General features: G+C 38.9%; 1 protein-coding gene across 2 annotated transcripts in view; it reads left to right on the forward strand.

Annotated features, from left to right (window-relative positions):
* Positions 1-21,898, forward strand: part of LOC134210548 (nuclear factor NF-kappa-B p110 subunit) — a 94,610-nt gene that overhangs the window by 14,796 nt on the left and 57,916 nt on the right. The window contains exon 1 of one of the 2 annotated variants that reach the window (XM_062686599.1): positions 6,570-7,086. The exons of the other annotated variant lie outside the window; for it this stretch is intronic. The gene's annotated coding sequence lies outside the window, so the exon portion shown is untranslated. Of the gene's footprint in view, positions 1-6,569; positions 7,087-21,898 lie in introns of those variants that run through there. 2 annotated transcript variants of the gene reach the window in all.

Consider the following 21,898-nt stretch of genomic DNA (forward strand, 5'->3'; position numbering starts at 1 on the left):
AAGTTGGTATTTCAGGCCCACGGGGTCATATATGATCCCAACAGAAATATAGATATATAAAATCGTACGATGGATAACAGTGAACACTCTCTTCAGTAAAATTGCTTGAAATTTACTCCTCTATCAGGGAAAAATATCAGGCATGGGCGGTCAAGGCCCTACGACAACAGTAGAACGTCATGAACACGATGAAGTTACGAAAGAGAAAAAAATAGGTGTATTGGCAGCGGATTGTATTGTTGCAAAATAAGATTTTTATTCAAACATATCCGTAGAGTTACTGTGATGTACAATAAACTATTTTTTAAGTTCCTTGGACGTCCTAGGCCATCCAAACATTCCTTGAGTTTAGGACTTGAAATCTACAGCTGCAAGAAAATCGTTTTTCAGTACTGAAAGCTTCAATATGCATTCAATTATATCCATTACACCTCCCGGGAGGTCAACGGATATGGTAAAATAGTTATGAGATATTCTGGGCAATCCAAAGTATCCTTGTGTTCGGGACTTGAGATCTACAGCTGCTTAGAAGCTCTTTTCGTTATTCAAAGCTTCAATATCCGTTCAATTATATCCATTACACCTCCCGGAAGGTCAACGGATATGATTTGATAGTTTCGAGAAATTCTGGGTAATTCAAACTGCCCTTGAGTTCGGGACTTGAAATTTACAGCTGCTTAGAAGCTCTTTTCGGTACTCAAAGCTTCAATATTCGTTCAATTAGATCCATTACACCTCCAGGGAGGTCAACGGATATGGTGAGATAGTTATGAGATTTTCTGGGCAATCCAAAGTGTCCTTGAATTCGGGACTTGAGGTCTACAACTGCTTAGAAGCTCTTCTCGGTACTCAAAGCTTCAATAACTGTTCAATTAGATTTATTACACTTCCAGGGAGGTCAACGGATATAGTGAGATAGCTTCGAGATATTCTGGGCAATCCAAATTGTCCTTGAGTTCAGGACTTAAGATCTACAGCTGCCTAGAAGCTCTTTTCGGTACTCAAAGCTTCAATATTCGTATTAATTATATCCATTACCCCTTCCGGGAGATCAACGGATATGGTGAGGTAGTTTCGAGATATTCTGGGCAATCCAATTTGTCCTTGAATTCAGGACTTGAGTTCTATAGCTGCTAAGAAGCTGTACACTTCCAGGGAGGTCAACGGATATCGTTATATAGTTTTGGGATATTCAGGACAATCTAAACTGTCTTTGAGATCGGGATTTGAGACCTACAGCTGCAAAAAAAAAATCTTTTGAAATGTTGGTGCTAGTATATTCAACTGTAATAATCTAATGCATATAGTAACTTTGAGAAAATTTGAAATGTTGGTGCCGTTATATTAGAGCTTTGAGTGACGGATACCCAAAGTAACCATTAGCACTATATTTTGCCTTTTCGACAATATAAAGTTATATAAGCCAGGCTCTATGCGCCAGTAAAAAGCATGTTTGCACTCTGTGACAGCGTTATAGTCGCACGTATGTATTTTTTGAATGCTTACGGTTAGCTTGAAATGTACTGCTGTGCCTGTAAATCACATGTTCTGAACTCAAAGATGGTTTTGATATCCCAAAATCATCTAAGCATGTCCCTTGGTTTTCAAGAATGTTTTATGGATATGGATGAATACATATCCAAACTTAAAGCGACGAAAAAAGCTAGAGTGGTGGCTGTAGATCGCAAATTCTGAACTCAAGAATGATTTGGATAACCCAGGATGTCCCAAAACCAACTTACCATGTCTCCTGGTCTCCTGAAGTATGTTATGGACATGCTTGAATACATATCCAAGTTTCTAGTGACAAGAAAAGCTAGTGTCGTAGCTGTAGATCGCAAGTCAAGGACATCTAACCATGTTTCCTGATATTCATGAATATGGTATAAATATGGTTGAATACATATCCAAGTTTGGAGCGACGAAAAATTCATATCCAAGCTTGTAGCAGCGAAAAAGGCTAAAGTGGGTGCTGTAGATCGCATGTTCTGAACTCAAGGACGGTTTGGATAACCCAGGATGTCCCAAAACCATTCCACCTTGTCTTCTGGTCTTCTGGAACATGTTATGGACATAGTTGAATACATATCCAAGCTTGGAGCGACGAAAAAAGTTAGAGTAGTGGTTGTAGATCGCAAGTTCTGACTTCAAGGATAGTTTGGATGACCCAGGATATCCCAAAACCATCTAACCATGTCTCTTGATCTTCGCAAATATATTATGGATATAGTTGAATACATATCCAAGCTTGAAATGACGAAAAAAGCTAGTGTGTTGGCTGTAGATCGCATGTTCTGAACTCAAGAATGGTTTGGATGACCCGGAATATTCCAAAGCCATCTTACCATGTCTCATTGTCTTCTGGAGTATGTTATGGACATGGTTGAATACATATCCAAGCTTCTAGTGGCGAAAAAAGCTAGTTTCGTGGCTGTAGATCGCAAGTTCTCTACTCAAGGACAGTTTGGATGAACCAGGATATCCCAAAACCATCTGAACATGTCTTTTGATCTCTAGGAATAAGTTATAGACAAGGTTGAATATCCAAGCTTAAAGTGACGAAAAAAGCTCGCATTGTAACTGTAGATCGCAAGTTGCGGACTCAAGGACAGTTTGGATGATCTAATACATCTTGAAAAAATATTTTTCAACTTGTTTTGTCAGTTCTCCATTATAAATCACGAAAACAAATGGAACATATCAAATTTACTACCTAATACGGCTTAGAAAAATGTGGGCCTGAAAGGGTTAAATAAATCAAAAATAGACTGTGATAGTAAAAGAGATAAAAATGTTGACAGAAAAGGTCAACTCTGTAATGAGTAAAAAATCAATCCTTCCATTTACTAAGAAAGTAGAATTAAATAAGGAACCTGCGGTTCTTGTCCTTGAGCAACGTCGATGTGTTCTTTGGTAAAGCTTTTCAAGAGTGAGCCTGAAGCCCCTTCTGCATGCATGCTTTCTTCTAAATGCATTTACGTGAAAAAGGAAAATCTATAGTTTACTGAGGTGGGTGCTTCAGAGATACTGATTTTTTTATATAATTTACTCTGGACAAAGACACCGTGACTACTTAAGACCACTCTATTAATCAGCGATTCATCGGTGGTTCCCTAAGCTGGAGTTTCTGGGTTTTCTTGAATGCTTTTGTTCTGTTGATAACTTCTTTCCCACTAGTAAATGGATATCTATCAAAGTCACATTCGATGTGATGAAGTCGCTTTGGATGGGATGGTTCGATTATTTAGTAGTTTGTCTATAACTCTATAACAAATATCTGGTCGCAGTGGATATTGTACCCAACAGAAAAAAAACTCATTCGAGAGCCTAAATTCCAAAATAGTTGTATCGTTATGTTCAGTCTCGATTTTTTTTCTACAACTCTACCTAACAGTTCGTTGTTTAAATTCCACTACACGCAACCAACGCTTTTCGTATTTCCTTACAATTCTGTTTAAGAGCTAGGCATTTTCGAAATTGCTGGTTTCTTATAATAAAACTACAATCTTGTATGCTGTTTATTCATTACCTGTAGATTTTGCATATGACCAGTTCTTATACAGAATTAGAAGAGAAAAAAGCACTCAATCAAATGATTACAAAGTTCTTAGATGACCCACAATAAATATTTACTCGATCAGTGTGAAACGCTGCTAAATCTAACCAAGGTTGATCTCTTGTTTGTTTAATCAGCCTTGGTAATGATGTTACTTACTAAAAACTTGGTGGGCTACAGCTCTTCCTCGATGAACCTACGCCGAATGGAGTATCCTTCTCCACTGGACTCGATCCTGGACCAATCGCTTCCAGTCGCCCTGAACGTTAAGCGCCCTCAGGTCCCCTTCAACTGCAAAAAGGCATCGTGTACGCTGCCTTCCAAGAAGCAACCGGCCTCTTCTGGTAATGATGTTACGTGAAAATGATTAAAAATTTGCTTTTGTTTTTGAAGGTTTCGGGACATCAAGTTCTTATGGCAGGAGAAAACCTTTCTGCTTTACGAGGAGCAAAAGGAAGGGCTCCAAAAGTGTCAAAAATCGAAATCGAAATATTCCAGAAAACGTCATCATTAGATTAATTTACTGTTTGCGATTCTATAGGGGAATTTTGTTAACCACACGCCTAGTGCTAATAAAAGATCGGCATTCTATAATCGGCACAGTTTTTTAGCACGATATTGCATAAATTGGGAAACCCGAAGAAGGCAGGTCATGTTCTAATCAGGGTTGCCACATATACAGATTTTTCTGTATTTTACAGATTTTTGAGGTAAGGCTGTGACCAAGAATCTGTAAATACAGATATACAGATTTTTGGAAAATTTACAGATTTTACAGATTTTTTGAAGATATTAGTACCAAAATTTATTGTAAATTACTTTTATGCTAATCTAAAATTATCTTATTAAGAACCATTTAAAGATTAAATAAATTTCAATTTAAAAATACAGAACACGTGGTGGAACACGTGAAACCTTCCAGAGGGTTTCGTTCTTAATAGGCAATTCATGCAGATCAATAATTTTGAAAATCGATCAGATTATGCTCCGGAAAATGTTCAGATTATATTTTAATACATGTGGTTATGGAAAATGCTCTAAAATAATATCTATAATAATATCATACCTGAAATGCTTTGAAACAGTTTATAAGTGCTTCTATTATGTGTGGCTGAATATTAATACAATAAAGTTGTTCTGCATATGGCTATATTGGATCCGTGGAAGAATTGCGGAAAAAAATGCTAAATATTTACATGTCTGACTTGTAGTTACGCATAGTATTTCCGGACTTTATCTTTTCAAAACTACAGATACAGATTTGCAATACAGATTTTTTGACTTGAGATACAGATATAAAGATTTTCTTGGGCAAAAATACAGATTTAAATGTGGCAACCCTGGTTCTAATAGCGAAAGAGGTTCGTTGCCTCCGACCGGCGGCGGCGCGCAATGAGGGGATTTCCCCAGTCAGTGTGCTCGATTTATGCCTTTAACTCTCCGTACATGATATGAATGCCAGCGGGTGTCGAGTGGGAATGGTTCTATGCCATGCCGTACGGATGGGGGGGTTTGTCAACTTAGTCGAAGCCGCACGTGAGCGCGTCTCTGCTGTGCGGGGATTTCCCCGGTACTGGTAATAAAAGAAATAAAAAAAGTCGATCTCGCCCGCCGTTATATTCATACGTTGCGATCGCTCGTCAGACCGGCGAGGCAGTGCCAGTGGCGGCTGCATCGCATCTTCGACTCGCGCCAAGCTTGCAGTTCGGAAGCAGCGCACCAGAATAACCAACTTGAGGCGAAAGACCAGCGAAACAAGTTCGGCCGGCCGTCTGTGGTTTTCCGCTTATTAGCGACCTCTCCGATCTTTTGCTTATCCATTCTTCGAGCGCGCTGAGCGGAGCTCTGCAGAGTGCTCGTCGTATGACAAGTTTATGACGCTGTCGGACTGTTGGGGGCAGATTCGCGAACTCGCATGGGCATCGACGAAAGCCATCTTTACGCACATCACGCGTTAACACACATACGGGGACATAATTTGGGTTTTGTTGGACAAAATATGAGAGTATTTTTGGCCAAGATGATTAAATCAATGAAGCTGATTGTTTGCTTAGAGTGGTTCAAAATAATGGCTTTACTTTTTTTACCCAAGTCTAAGTATTCTCCGAATTCTGAGCTAATTGCACTGACCGAGAATTTCAACTTTACCCGATATATGTATCTATTAGCTCACATAGAACGTCAAAAAAAACGAACCATTATGCACATATTTTATGACTAAATCCATTAGTCAAGGATGAATGACCTTTACGGTTGATATCCCCTAAAAATAAACACAACCACCACTATTAGTCGCAGCTGTGAATCTGCAGTGCGTATCAATCCAATTAATTGTATGTATCGATCACATGTAGCTCATGCGCTTGGCTTGATCGCAACAATTTCAAGACAAAATTTTCAAAACGACTTATCTGCTTTTGTAAACAAAGATTCGAACGACGATTTGACGCATCTGATAGTTCACTCATGCAAACCAACACCATCAATAGGTAGGGGAAGGATTCCGCTACCTGTTGATGGTGTTGGTTTGCGTGGGAGAGCTATCAGATTTGTCAAATCGTCGTTTGAATCTTTGTTTACAAAAGCAGATAAGTCGTTTTGAAAATTTTGTCTTGATTTATCCGTTTGGCACACAGTGGGAATCCACGGTCTAGAATAGCCACTCAGAGAATAACATTTTTTTTTCGCAAACGAGAACAGGTTTTTGCCCCAGTGTGCCGGTCTCGGGGGTTAAACCAGCGAATGTTGACGGAGTGGGCGACGGGTGTCTTGCGGTTTCTTCGAATTTTGGCGTGTTTTCCCAAGGTTTTCTGGATTTTTGCACTACTGCGCCCACAGATGATGGGCAAACAGGTAGGCTCGATCTCGTGAATCGCGAGCGTCGCCGAACGTGTCTGGCTCCTCTTCCTAAACACGTTGCGATCTAGCGAAGACTAGGCGCTAGACGCGTGTGCTGATATCTAAGCCTATCTAAACTATTGGCGCACCGCCGAGCTTAGTCATTTGCCGGTAGAGTTTGCTGCGAGGAGGTGGGTCATCGGTATGGGCGCGCTTCGGAAGTTGAGAACGTGTTGCGACATCAGTCACTCGAGTGATAAACAGCGCGGTTGCGCGTTCGCCGGTTGACCCGCGTGCTGTTTAAGGACCGTCGTAGGGCATTAGAATTGCGTCTCGGTTGTGACGTTATTGCGATCGTTTGTATCCAAGAGAAACACAGTGAAAGAACAATCCATTCGATTGATTAACGTTATAGTTACAGACAGTGTGTGTGTGGCCCCGGAAGAGCAATTGTTGACATATTGAATATCGAACCAAAGTGTATTGAAGTGGTTTTTCTTAGAACTGGACAGCTGTGATATTTTTGTCAGTTTTGTGTGAATCCCGGAACGACAGTGAGACGTGTTAATTTATGCTGTTTATTTATATTAGTTTAATTGCCAGCGTTGGGATTTTATGATTATGATTCTTGGTGATTTTTTGTGCTGAGCTTCCGTTTAGAATTCAAAGTGGAAATAATTTATGAAAATGAGGTAATTATTTTAAAGCATTGAATTTTTTTTGTATAAATGAATTCCAAAGACGCGTGCCTAAACTGATAATGGGAGATAGAGTATCGTGCGATTTTTCTGTAACGCTGTTAAATAATCTTTGAAATAGTAGATGCGCATCTCAAAGAAAACTGCTCTCCTTTATTAGCTTTGTTTAGAATATTTGAACCAATGAATATAATAGTCTAGGTAGAATGATAAAGTTTTTAACGGTAGGCTGTTTTACTTACATGGTCTGCTTAATTTTTGAGCTCAACCCAACAAACAATTCAAGCAATTCAGGCACGTTTTTTTCTGCTGATGTGTTTTATTTTTGGCCATCAATATTTGGTAGGTAGGCTCTAATGTTTGCATCAATACTATTGATATAAGACCAATAATGGACGCCTGAATGCGCTATGAGACAACAGCGGCCCAAGTGAATCGAAAACACCGCTACAACTAACATGGCGCAAAAACATGCTTAAAGCAGACTGTTAATTGATTAATGGCAAATAATTACGAATGTGATTTTAAAAGGTGTCTAAGGATGTATTTAAGGCTAATGTTGCAAGAGAATGCCTTAAAACGAACAGAATTATCGAACCAGCATCAAACGGTTCAGTGTTTTTCCACGACTGATTAATTGCCACGGAAGCGGTCATAGAATAAATTTCCGATTCAAGAAGCGCTGGCTGGTTCCAGTGAACTTGTTCCATTGATCAACCGGTTTTCGATGTTTTTCAATATTTATTCTGCATCCCATATATATGTCAAACAGTATTGGTACCAGGAGCGCTTAATTTATGCACCACGTTTTGGCAATAATTATTTGTAAACTGGGTAGTCGTTTGTTAACATTGAAACCGGTTGGCATACAAACTGATTTGGATGTTTTTTTATGTTGCCATCCAGATGGTCACACACCTCTCGAATCGAACAGGTAGATTATTTGATGGCTTAGAACAAATATGGATAGTATTGACGCATTCGAGATGTAGGAAGAAGAAGATGACAAAAATTTGACCGTCTAAACCACGTCAAAAATAAAAAGCCACATAAACAACACATTGATTCAAAATATTTGTTTATCGTATAACATAGGGGAGCTCCTCCAGCGCTGTACACCTCACAGTACAGAAAACGTCTAAGAAAATTACACACGTTGAAGCATCTCATGTAGTACTAAAAGAATCTATTTAACACTATAGTCCAGCGGTTCTCAACCTTTTTCTTGAGAGGTACCCCTTCGGACTTTTGTATCAATTGAGGTACCCCCTATTTTTTGCTGTAAATGAAAATAAGTGTAACTCATAAGATAAATGAAAAATTGTACTGAAAATTAACAGGGTATATGGCTCTTCATAAATTTGGCTGAAGTTTTCATTATATTCTACATTCTCTTGAAGAGAAGATTCCGAGCCTCTTGAAAAACGGCTTTCAAGCCATTTAAAGGTAAGATTCTAAGCAACTCTCCAGTCTCCAGTAGCCTTGCGAGTAAAGGCTTAGAATTGCCAATCTGGAGATGGCAAGTTCGATTCTCAGTGTGATCTAGGACCAACTAATGCAATGGCGGGCATAGAAAGCTTTCAATTAATAACTGAGGAAAATCGAATAGAATACTAAGTGGAAAAGCAGGCCAAGCTCCAGTTGGAATGTAGAGCCATAGAAGAAGAAGATTCTAAGCAACTTGAAAGGACGCTTCACCCCTTGAAAAGAGGCTTCCGAGCCTTTTGAAAGAATGTTTCCGGGCCTCTTGAAAGGAGGCTTTCGAGCCTTTGAAAAGACTCTCCCAGGCTTCCTGAAAGGGGGCATCCGGGCCGAGGCTTTCGGGGCTCTTGAAAGTAGGCTTCCGGGCCTCTTGAAAGGAGGCTTCTGGGCCTATTTGAAAGAGGTTTCCAGGCCTTTTGACAGAAGACTTCCGGGCTTCTTAAGAGGAGACTTCCGGACTTCTAGAAAGGAGGCTACCGGGCCTTTTGAAAGAAGGCCTCTGAACCTCTTGAAAGTAGGCCTCTGAACCTCTATAAAGTAGGTTTCCGAAACATTTGAAAGAAGGCTTCCAAGCCTCTTGAAAGAAGTCCTCCGAACCTCTTGAAAGGAGTCCTTCGAGGTGCTTAGAAGAAGGCTTTTGAGAAGCGTTGAAGGATGCTTCCAATTCTCTTGCAACGAAGCAACTGAGCTTTTCGAAAAAAAAGCCTTCGTGTCTCTCTGTTTTTTAAATTTGTTCATTCGTCGTTCTGTCCTTTTGATCTTTTGTCCCACACTGTGGTGGTTGTGGAGAGAAGGATTCAAAAGTCTTGTAACTGATCGACATGCATATTATGTACACAATTTTGAAATAAAAAAATAAAATAACTAAAACTTTATCAATAAGTTTTGATTAAAATTGATTAAAATCCGCCATTATGCATTTTTCCCTAGCAGCACAATTCACGTTGATTTGGTTGAAATAACTCATATATGACCAAATTTAGTCGTATATGAGTATAATAGACTAATTTACAACATGTGTGTTGCTCGGGTTGTCCGAGGTACCCCCTGGGCCCGGCGAAGGTACCCCCAGGGGTACATGTACCCCAGGTTGAGAACCGCTGCTATAGTCTATTATAAGCTATAATGACTATAGTCATTCATCTGTATTCACCTGTATTTTTTTACGTTTTATCGACCCGATTTTATGAAAGTGCGTTAAATTTCCAACGGAAAAGGTACAGGGGATGGACAAAATAGTTAGGATAGGCAAATTTTGGGTAAAATTAGATGTGTTGTAACTACCTTAGTTTTCAACCGATTTTGACAATTCAGGCATGCCTGAACTAGAAAATTAATGTAGTTTGACGGTATGTCCATGGAACCGACTTTAGCCTCCGGATTCCGGATATATTCCGAGTTTTTTGGAGGTAGGTTCAAAACCGTAAATTTGAGGTGGATATTAGGAGAAGTTGTGGTTGAAAATTGAATAATATTAGTAACCACAAATGGGTAGGGCTCTTGCTGATTAGAACCATATATTGAGATTTGTAATCGGACCAGAATCAAGTGAGATATGGCCATTTCTTTATAATCGGTTCCGATCGATACTTATCAAAGGGGTCAGGCCACAACTTCATTTGAATCTCGCTTTTTGATAGATGGTCCACTATGATTTTATTCTAGAAGGCCTCTAATGTGTCAAGAATGAAAAATCAATTGAATAAACGGATCCTGGAGTCACTGAGATGTCCCCGGGGAACCTGTGAATGGGGACATTTAAGTTTTAGCACCAAAATCAGTCATTCGACGGCTCTTTTTTCATGGTTTTCGATCAGGAAGCGAAGTATGAATATAAAATAATACATTGACGGCTCTGACCGCTTCCAGGATCTACGGATTGGCCCCGGGGAACCTGTGGAAGGGGACGTTTTAGTTTTACCAAAAAAAACCAGTCGTTCGACGGCTCTTTTTTCATGGTTTTCGATCAGGAAGCGAAGTATGGATATAAAATGGTCCATTGACGGCTCTGACCGCTTTCAAGACCTACGGATTGGCCCGGGGGAACCTGTGGAAGGGGACACTTTAGTTTTACCACCAAAACCAGTCGTTCGACGGCTCTTTTTTCATGGTTCTCGATCAGGAAGCAAAGAATGAATATAAAATGGTCAATAGATGGTTCTGACCGCTTCCAGGACCTACGGATTTGCCAGGGGAACCTTTGGAAGGGGACATTTTAGTTTTACCACCAACACCAGTCATGCGAAGGCTCTTTTTTCATGGTTTCCGATCAGGAAGCGAAGTATGAATATACAATGGTCCATTGACGGCTCTGACCGCTTTCAGGATCTCCGGATTGGCCCCGGGGAACCTGTCGAAGGGGACATTTTAGTTTTACCACCAAAACCAGTCATTCGACGGCTCTTTTTTCATGGTTTCCGATCAGGAAGTACCTGAATATAAAATGGTCAATTGACGGCTCTGACCGCTTCAAGGATCTACGGATTGGCCTCGGGGAACCAGTGGAAGGGGACATTTTAGTTTTACCACCAAAACCATTCATTCGACGGCTCTTTTTTCATGGTTTCCGATCAGGAAGTATAGAATGAATATAAAATGGTCAATTGACGGCTCTGACCGCTTCAAGGATCTACGGATTGGCCCCGGAGAACCTGTTGAAGGGGACATTTTAGTTTTAGCACCAAAACCATTCATTCGACGGCTCTTTTTTCATGGTTTTCGATCAGGAAGCGAAGTATGGATATAAAATGGTCCATTGACGGCTCTGACCGCTTTCAAGACCTACGGATTGGCCCGAGGGAACCTGTGGAAGGGGACACTTTAGTTTTACCACCAAAACCAGTCGTTCGACGGCTCTTTTTTCATGGTTCTCGATCAGGAAGCGAAGAATGAATATACAATGGTCAATAGACGGTTCTGACCGCTTCCAGGACCTACGGATTTGCCCGGGGGAACCTGTGGAAGGGGACATTTTAGTTTTACCACCAACACCAGTCATGCGAAGGCTCTTTTTTCATGGTTTCCGATCAGGAAGCGAAGTATGAATATAAAATGGTCCATTGACGGCTCTGACCGCTTTCAGGATCTCCGGATTGCCCCCGGGGGACATTTTAGTTTTACCACCAAAACCAGTCATTCGACGGCTCTTTTTTCATGGTTTCCGATCAGGAAGTACCTGAATATAAAATGGTCAATTGACGGCTCTGACCGCTTCAAGGATCTACGGATTGGCCTCGGGGAACCAGTGGAAGGGGACATTTTAGTTTTACCACCAAAACCATTCATTCGACGGCTCTTTTTTCATGGTTTCCGATCAGGAAGTATAGAATGAATATAAAATGGTCAATTGACGGCTCTGACCGCTTCAAGGATCTACGGATTGGCCCCGGAGAACCTGTTGAAGGGACATTTTAGTTTTAGCACCAAAACCATTCATTCGACGGCTCTTTTTTCATGGTTTTCCATCAGGAAGCAAAGCATAAATATAAAATGGTCCATTGTCAGCTCTGACCGCTTCCAGGACCTACGGATTGCCCTCGAGGAACCTGTGAATGAGGACATTTTAGTTTTATCACTAAAACCAGTCATTCGATTTTCGATCAGGAAGCGAAGTATGAATAAAAAATGGATCATTGACGGCTCTGACCGCTTTCAAGACCCACGGATTGCTCCTGGAGAATCTGTTTAAGGGGACATTTTATTTTAAGCATCGTAACCAGTCATTCGACGGCTCTTTTCTAGTGGTTTCGATTAGGAATCGAGAAATGAATATAAAAGGGACCATTGAAGGCTCTGGCCGCTTTCTGGACCTACAGATTGGCCCAGGAAACCTATGGAAGGGGACATTTTAGTTTTAGCACCAAAACAGTCATACAACGGCTCTTTTTTCATGGCTTTGAATCAGGAAGCGAAGTATGAAGTAGGATGGTTCCCCGAGAGCTATCCGTAGGTTCAGAAAACGGTCAGAGCCGTCAATGGTTCATTTCTTGTTCATACTTCACATTCTGATTGAAATCTATGAAAAAAGAGCCGTCCAATGATTGGTTTTTGTGCTGAAACTAAAATGTCCCCGTCCACAATTTCCGGGGGGCAATCCGTAAGTTCTGGAAGCGGTCAGATCCATTAATGGTCCAATTTATACTCATACTTCGTTTTCTGATCAAAAATCAATATTGGTTTTGGTGCTGCAACCTAAATTTTTCCACTGGTTTTTCGGGGGGAATCTGTAGGTCCTGAGAGCGGTCAGAGTCATCAATGGTCAATTTTATATTCATGCTTTGCTTATATTAAAGAAGAGCTGTCGAATGATTGATTTTAATGTAAAAACTAAAATTTCCCCTTCCACAGGTTCCTCGGGGGCAACCAGTAGGTCCTGGAAGTGGTCAAAGCTGTCAATGGTCCTTTTATATTTACAGTAAAACCTCCAGAGATATTGAAGTCGATATTGAAGGGACCATCGACTCAAGGAAATATCGAGATGTGGAAAATACAAACCTTGTGATGCTGTTTGAAAGGACCATCGTAGTGACCCAGAACATATTTTTTAATATGGAATAATTTGCTTCTATGAGACGATATCGAGTCATAGAATATCGACTCATGGAGTTTTAACTGTATACTTTGCTTCCTGATCGAAAACCTATAAAAAGAGCCGTCGAATAACTGATTTTAGTGCTAAAACTTATATGTTCCCTTCCACAGGTTCCCCGGGGGCAATCCTTGGGTCCTGGAAGCGATCAGAGCCGTCAATGATCCATTTTATTTTCGTACTTCGCTTCCTGATCGAAAACCATGAATGAAGAGCTGTCGAATGGCTGGTTTTGGTGCTAAAACTAAAATGTCCCCTTTCACAGGTTCCTCGGGGCCAATGCGTAGATCCTGGAATCGGTCAGAGCCGCCAATTGACCATTTTATATTCATTTCTCGATTCCTAATCGGAAACCATGAAAAAAGAGCCTTCGAATGACTGGTTTTGGTGCTAAAACTTAAATGTCCCCTTCCACAGGTTCCCCCGGGCCAATCCGTAGGTCCTGGAAGCGGTCAGAACCGTCAATTGACCATTTTATATTCATACTTCGCTTCCTGATCGAAAACCATGGAAAAAGAGCCGTCGAACGACTGGTTTTGGAGGTAAAACTAAAACGTCCCCTTCAACAGGTTTCCCGAGGTCAATCTGTAGATCCTGGAAGCGGTCAGAACCGTCAATTGACCATTTTATATTCATACTTCGCTTCCTGATCGAAAACCATGAAAAAAGAGCCGTCGAACGACTGGTTTTGGTGGTAAAACTAAAATGTCCCCTTCCACAGGTTCCCTGGGGCCAATCCATAGGTCATGGAAGCGGTCAGAACCGTAAATTGACCATTTTATATTCATACTTCGCTTCCTGATTGAAAGCCATGAAAAAAGAGCCGTTGAAAGACTGGTTTTGGTGGTAAAGCTAAAATGTCCCCTTCAACAGGTTCCCAGGGGCCAATCCGTAGATCCTGGAAGCGGTTAGAGCCGTGAATTGACCATTTTATATTCATACTTCGCTTCCTGATCGAAAACCTTGAAAAAAGAGTCGTCGAATGGCTGATTTTGGTGCTAAAGCTAAAATGTCCCCATTCACAGGTTCCCCGGGGACATCCCAGCGACTCCAGGATCCGTTTATTCAATTGGTTTTTCATTCTTGACACATTAGAGGCCTTCTAGAATAAAATCATAGTGGAACATCTATCAAAAAGCGAGATTTAAATTAAATTGTGGCCTGACCCCTTTGATAAGTATCGATCGGAACCGATTATAAAGAAATGGCCATATCTCACTTGATTCTGGTCCGATTCCATTTGTGGTTACTAATATTATTCAATTTTTACCCACAACTTCTCCTAATATCCACCTCAAATTTACGGTTTGGAACCTACCTCCGAAAAACCCGAAATATATCCGGAATCCGGTGGCGGTTCCATGGACATACCGTCAAACTACATTAATTTTCTAGTTCAGGCATGCCTGAATTGTCAAAATCGGATGATAACTAAGATAGTTACAGCACATCAAATTTTACCCAAAATTTGCCTATCCTAATTATTTTGTCCATCCTCCGTATATTGTATTTTTTTTTCTAAGTGCTACCGTTTCTGAGATACAGCAGTTATAAGATAAAATACACCGATTTTTTAAATTTTCAGTCATTTTCGATTTTTTTCGATTCTATTCAACCTAGAATCAAATTTTACTGAACTGTTGATATTTATTGACAAATGCTAGTAATAGAGTAGGTTGACCATTCTCATGGTATGAGATGGTGGATAAAAAATTCTTTACATTTTTCTATGTATCAAATCCGAATCTTTCAACTATACTAATGTTTGGTATATCATTTAGCCAAAGGCTTCTATTCAATATTGAATAATCAATATGAACAAGTGATAGACAAATATAAGAAATAAATTTGAAAATTACAAACTTACGATGAAAAGGAAGCCAACTATCCTTGACCAATAGTAGAGGAAACGCCGTGTGCATGTTTTAACCCGTTGCACAGTGGGAATAAAAGGGCCCTTAACAGTACTTATTTAGATGCCGCTATTTTAGAGGTCCGGAAAAGACCCATTCTTATGTAAAAAAATCCGAGGAATCGATTGGTGATATTTTCACTGCAGACAAATCATAGGAAAGGGCCCATTTTGCCCGATTTTCCCCAAAATACACCATAAAAACGAATTATTGAACGGAAAATCTTATTTGCCGCTCCCGAAAAGTAGTCAAATATTACTCAAATGTTGATAGAATATTGGTGAAATGGATTGCATTGAATTCTGAGCGAGACATAACTCAAAATTAGCCTATTTTGCCCGATTCTCCCCTAAACTCATGATTTAGGAAATAAAAGCTTCTGGAAAGTAATTTCTCGCGTTTAAAATTATCTTTGCTGATACAAATCTATTCAAGATACATGCAAATAGACATAATCTAAACGTTTCGTGATTGAAGATTTACGAAATGGATCATTTTGCCCGTTTTTTTCTAGCTGATTTTATCGGATAACACTATGGGAATCCGGACCTCCTAAAAAATCTCGTTTTTTGAAGTGATCCTATAGCCTTTCGGTACAACTTTGTTTTTTACACATCTAAAGATGTCAATCATTTCATATTTTTTATCTGAAACAAGTGTGTGAAACAAAGCATTATCTGTTGTGTAAAAGTTGGATATGTCATTCATGCCATTCATTAACATGCCTGTTCCCATATCAGTATTAAAGAAAACTGAGAAAATGTAAATTGTGTAGAAACAGAATCCGATGTAGAAAATTTTTGCATTTTCTTATGGAAAAACCCAACAAACAATTTAGGCTGAATAAGCATGTTTTTTTGGCTGAAGAAGCCTATTTTCAACTTATTAAGCGTTCTTTCAGCTTGCAATATTTGTTGGGAAGTCAGTTATCAGGAATTTTCTAAATTAATGGCTATAATAATCAAACAGCATTAATCAATTGTTCCTGATAACCTGATATATGTATATATATATGTATATATATACATATATCAGGTTATCAAGAACAATTGATTAATGCTGTTTGATTATTATAGCCATTATGATTATTATAGCCATTAATTTAGAAAATTCCTGATAACTGACTTCCCAACAAATATTGCAAGCTGAAAGAACGCTTAATAAGTTGAAAATAGGCTTCTTCAGCCAAAAAAACATGCTTATTCAGCCTAAATTGTTTGTTGTGTTTTTTCTTAAGAAAATGCAAAAATTTTCTACATCGGATTCTGTTTCTACACAATTTACATTTTCTCAGTTTTCTTTAATACTGATATGGGAACAGGCATGTTAATGAATGGCATGAATGACATATCATGTCATATATACTCATTAGGAATTTAATTAATTAATTTAATATTTCCATATATACATAAATATGGAATTTATAAACAGAGCATCACCTTCAGTAATATTAATATGACGGAGAAAGATTACCAGTAGCTCTATTGCGGGTTTGAAGTAGTATCGTACACGTACTAGATCATTGTACTAGACTAAATCACGAATTTAGGAGATAATCGGGCAAAATAGACTATTTCGTAAATCTTTAATCACGAAACGATTAGAATATATCTGTCTGCATGTATTTTGAATGGATTTGCACCAGCAAAGATCATTTTAAATGCGAGAAATTACTTTCCAGAAGCTTTTATTTCCTAAATCATGAGTTTAGGGGAGAATCGGGCAAAATAGGCTAATTATGAGTTATGTCTCGCTCAGAATTCAATGCAATCCATTTCACCAATATTCTATCAACATTTGAGTAATATTTGAGTCCTCTCCCAGAGCGGCAAATAAGATTTTCCGTTCAATAATTCGTTTTTATGGTGTATTTTGGGGAAAATCGGGCAAAATGTGCCCTTTCCTATGGTTTGTCTGCAGTGAAAATATCACCAATCGATTCCTCGGATTTTTTTACATAAGAATGGGTCTTTTCCGGACCTCTAAAATAGCGGCATCTAAATAAGTACTGTTACGGGCCCTTTTATTCCCACTGTGCGTTGGCATTCATTGCAGTATATGAATTAGTATTGTTTTGGCCTTGCATGAATTAAGAAATAAACCCAAAAGTTGGAATTGTACAGTCCTAACAGTGAATTTCCTTGAAAACTTTATTGAACTAAGATCAATCACTCGAATATTTTCCTCTCCATTACACAATAAATCATGACCATTAGATTGAGTAGTTTGTCAGCTAAATTAATGATTTTGTGTGTGTTACTTCTACGTGAAGTTAAACGATTTACAATGATATGGAAATGCTAATAGGGTAACCGGCGGTAATGTTGGGCATGGATGTAACATTGGCTCATCACGCAAATTAATCAATATTTTAGCGATAATACGTCGATTTGTAGGGAGATATTAACCACTACTTCTTTAGAAAAGTGTATCAAACATATGTATATCTGCTTCATAACTCTAAATTTATACATTTCTTAAACTATTAAAAGAAATTATCTTGCGTGAAAAATCACTTTGACTCGGTTTTTTAGCAGCCATGTTTCGTTGACTTATGCAGGCTGGCTGTGAGTTTTCCTTTTGCCCAATAAAAGAGTTTTCTGAATGAACATACCTGCTTTCGCACATCAGATGAATGGATAACAACCACACTATGTCAGCTATCATTTTTATTTCACAATTTCCATTAGTAAAGCGACATAATTAACCAAAACTTTTTTGGACAATACTGGGGGCACCCGTAGCCAAATGGTGGCATGCGCTTTCGATTTGTAGCACCACGTTAGTATAGGTGAAACTCTAAAATCAAAACATTCTCACCAATAACCCGTACTGGAGAAAATAACCGAAAGCTGCAGATAGAATATCCGATGCTTGCGATTAGGTTGCTGAGAATTTTTGTAAAAACAGGTTAATCCACTCAGCGGTTAAGTTTCATTCGCAAATTACATAACGCTAAAATCAACCCACACCAAGCCTCTAGTAATGCTTCATGTATGGTAGGGTTCTGAAATTTATAAAGTCCTTAACGCTCAGACAAGTACCCTCTCACAACCTAAAACGTCATGTAGTTTGTGAATGGGCCCTCATGATGCTTTTCTCGAATCACGATATAATCGCTTTAATTTGCAGAACATACCAAAAATAATTGCCTACCTTACGGCCCCCAACCACGATTCAAGCAAAAGCGATTCAAGCATCAACCTTTCGTGGTTCGATACACCATTTTCTTCATAATTTCGCAAATTAATGATTTAATTAGTGTAGGAATATTTAGTTTTATCATCTTTCGCACGAATCCTACAAACATTCTCATTTAATAATGGAAAGATACAATGGATCGTATGTTTCATTAGATAAACTTTCAACGTCATTTCATGTGAATAGGTAATTTCAAGTCAAATTACTTGACAAATACCTTCATCATAATTTAGATCTACTATTGATTGCAAAAAGTATTTTGATCTGTAAACTGATACCGAAAAAGTATTCTTTTAACTCGGGAAGTTGAAACACGTGAGAGTTTTGAGAGGATTCGAAACAGCTGATCGATATAGAGAGGAGTGGAATCAAACGCACGTACCGATCATGAAACTTCAATACAGGCCTAGTTAAAAACAAGCATCCAATAATTGTATTTATGAATAATTGTATAATAATATCAGGTAATTGGCACAGTTATAACTGTTTATGCACAGTACAAAGCACGGAATTGCCTAGAATAAGTTTTACAATTGGCTTTCTTCAGTAGTGCGTTATGCATCATCCCCACCTAAAGCATTGTTTACGTTTCGGAAAAAAGTTTCTTTGAGAGTATAGCGAGAGCGAGAGCAACACAACTGCCATGGTTTCAACTAGCAGTAAATCTCAAAATTATGCGGCAGCCAATAATTAAATTAGGCAATTTGTTTGAAGGCACAACATGAGGGCTAGAACATGTAGCCTTTTTGCAATTGGAGCTTTTAATACAGTTTTCATTTTTCTAAACTTTTTCACTTGCAAATATGATAAAAATTTGGGAAATAAATTATTTATATAATAGGATTTTCGATAGCCTGTCCTTGGTAAGTGTGCTATTGGGGGAATCTAAAACGCACTCTCACAATCAGTATGGTAGTATTTTACATGCAACCAATTGGAATTCACGCTCAAAAAGATAGTTTGATTTTCTCTATTTGTTTGCATGCTGTCTTTATTCAACGCAAGCAAAATGACTGGTACTATAAACAGCAACCCATCTTTATCTTTCGTATGTTCGAAATCAACAATCACTCGTCCCAAGTGGGCTGAAAAATTATCCACCTTATAGGGACAAGGATGCCGACATTTTGTCCATTTCTCTCGAGACTTTCGCTGGTTTAAATGAGATATTGCGGACATTCAATGTCGTTTTTTGCTATTTGGCGTCAAAACCAAATGTAAGCAAGCCGGCTGGTGGAACAATTTTGGATGGAAATGCAATATATGAAGAATTATAACGATAAATGTGCTCAACCGTAGCATGATGAGCCAAGGTTTGAGCCGTTACCCCTATCATCTTCCAAACTTAGACGCACATGTTCATGATAGAATTAGAGGCGAAAGTATAGAATTGATAGTTCCGTTAGGATACGGCAGGCATGAAGAATGTTTTTTATAGAAGTCGATTTGACTTCCGCTCGCTTTCAAATCGACTTCTATAAAAAACATTCTTCATGCCTGCCGTATCCTAACGGAACTATCAATTCTATACTTTCGCCTCTAATTCTATCATGAACATGTGTGTCTAAGTTTGGAAGATGATATTAGCATTTCCATATCATTATCATAGTTTGTCTGGCCAATTCCAAATCTACAGGAATTAATTTAGCAATCAGAAAGAATTCCAAAACGTTTTTTTAGCACGTTTAGTAATCCTTGCAACAGGTGTCCATCTTGAAATGCATTATTACCTTCTGAACTATCTTAAGCTTGTTATCTGCTTGTCGTTGTCACAATGAATAAAATGCCTCTTCTGTTTTATTTGGGAACTATAGCAGGAGAGCGTTTGATTGAAATATCATTTATCATTATATGATATATAAAAGCAATTCTCTGTGAAATCGAAGGTAGATTTATATTTGTATTTTTTTGATTTCTCTGAAATTTTAAATATACATCCTTTAGAGCAAGATTACGGTGGTGAGTTAAAGCCGTTTGGCAGCGCAGTATCATTACTTGACACTTTACCGGTCGCTACCAAACGCGCTGCTATAACAGTAGCGCGACTGACAGGTGACCAAATTTGGTAGCGCGATAAGAGCGCTGCTATTTGATGAACTGTCAACTGTCAAACGTCACCGGTACGGAATACAGCAACCAAATTGAGAGCCGAAAATAGTGACCGATACGGAAACGAGTGACGAAACTAAAATGAAAGCGCTGCGCGGGTGATTAAAATGCTCGCGACCGATAATGATGCTCTTATGGCCAAAAAACATTATCTGCATCATTGCACAGTGTGCAAATTCGAGCCAAAAAACGGACGCAATTCAACCACGGTATGTACATATCTGGAGATTACGTTAAAAAATCACAAAAATCCAAAGAATCTGATGGTGCCGACCCCTTTGCCGTTAGAATAGAATACTGGAAGTGTCCGATGTTGTCCAATTTCCCCTACAAATAGAGGATTTTGCTAATTCATATGTTCACATCAATCGAAAAGACAGGGAAAACCTTGACTTGTGTTATGGAAATATCATAATAGGCCTTCCATATATTGTTGAACACGGATAAGTGTCTCACTTTGTCTAATGCCCCCTATAAAATGTTTCAGATGATACAAATTTAAAATTCGAGGAGATCATCAAATGAGTTACTGTCAGTTATGGAATACAGGACGATGAAATAGTGTTATCCTCGGACAATTCACTGGGAATATGTTTAGTGTCTGTTTTTGTATGATGTCCTCTAAAATTTAAAAATATTTTTAAAAGTATAACAAAATCAATTTTCATTTTAGGAAAATGTACTGATACCCTTGAAGACTATTGTGGGCATATCAAAAGGCTATTCCTTTTTTGCAGTGCCCTTTCAGTGTCTCATTTCGTCCAATATCCCTTATGCGTTAAACCGTTTTTATTCAATTTATCAGAACACACAAATTGAAAGTTCGAGAAAACTTTGTGAAAATCGGCTAATTATCTGGACAATGAAATGTGACTTTTCCTAGGGGGTTGAATAGTGTCTGATTTTGCCAAATATCTCCTATAACTAAATGAAATTTTAAAATAAGATAGAACAAATCAATTTATAACTCTGAAAATTATATTAGCATATATATTATTATTATATATATTATATATAAAGGCCAAAAAATTCAAAATTGAAATCTTGAAAAAAATCGTGAATTCGCTCATAAACGTTTCGGGGATAACCGGTCTTTTTGTATATTTTTTAAGTTTAAATTTCCGTCGATCGCAAGCTACGATAGTAACCTAGCGGTCCGTATCATAATCTCACGTTGGAGACGAGCACCCCGACAACAACCACCGCGCATGAACCGCAATGACCTCTATATCTACATACTGAGGTCCCCGCAGCCCACCCGCGACATGTTGGTTGTCGGGGTGAGCAAAGTGTTCACTGCATCACAGGTGCCCTTACTGTATTCGTTGGTTTTGTTCAAGACGCCACCACCGCTGCAGTTTCGACATAATCTGTTGAGATGCTGTGTTCTCCGCATTCCATATAACATCCTCCCGGCACATCCTCTCGACGAAGTTGTCCGGGGTTGTATCCATACCGCTAACAAGCAGCATGGCGTTGCGTTCTACCTCGAATCGAGGGCATGCGAACATCA

The sequence above is a fragment of the Armigeres subalbatus genome, chromosome 2 (genome assembly GCF_024139115.2).
Source record: "Armigeres subalbatus isolate Guangzhou_Male chromosome 2, GZ_Asu_2, whole genome shotgun sequence".
Lineage (NCBI taxonomy): Eukaryota > Metazoa > Arthropoda > Insecta > Diptera > Culicidae > Armigeres > Armigeres subalbatus.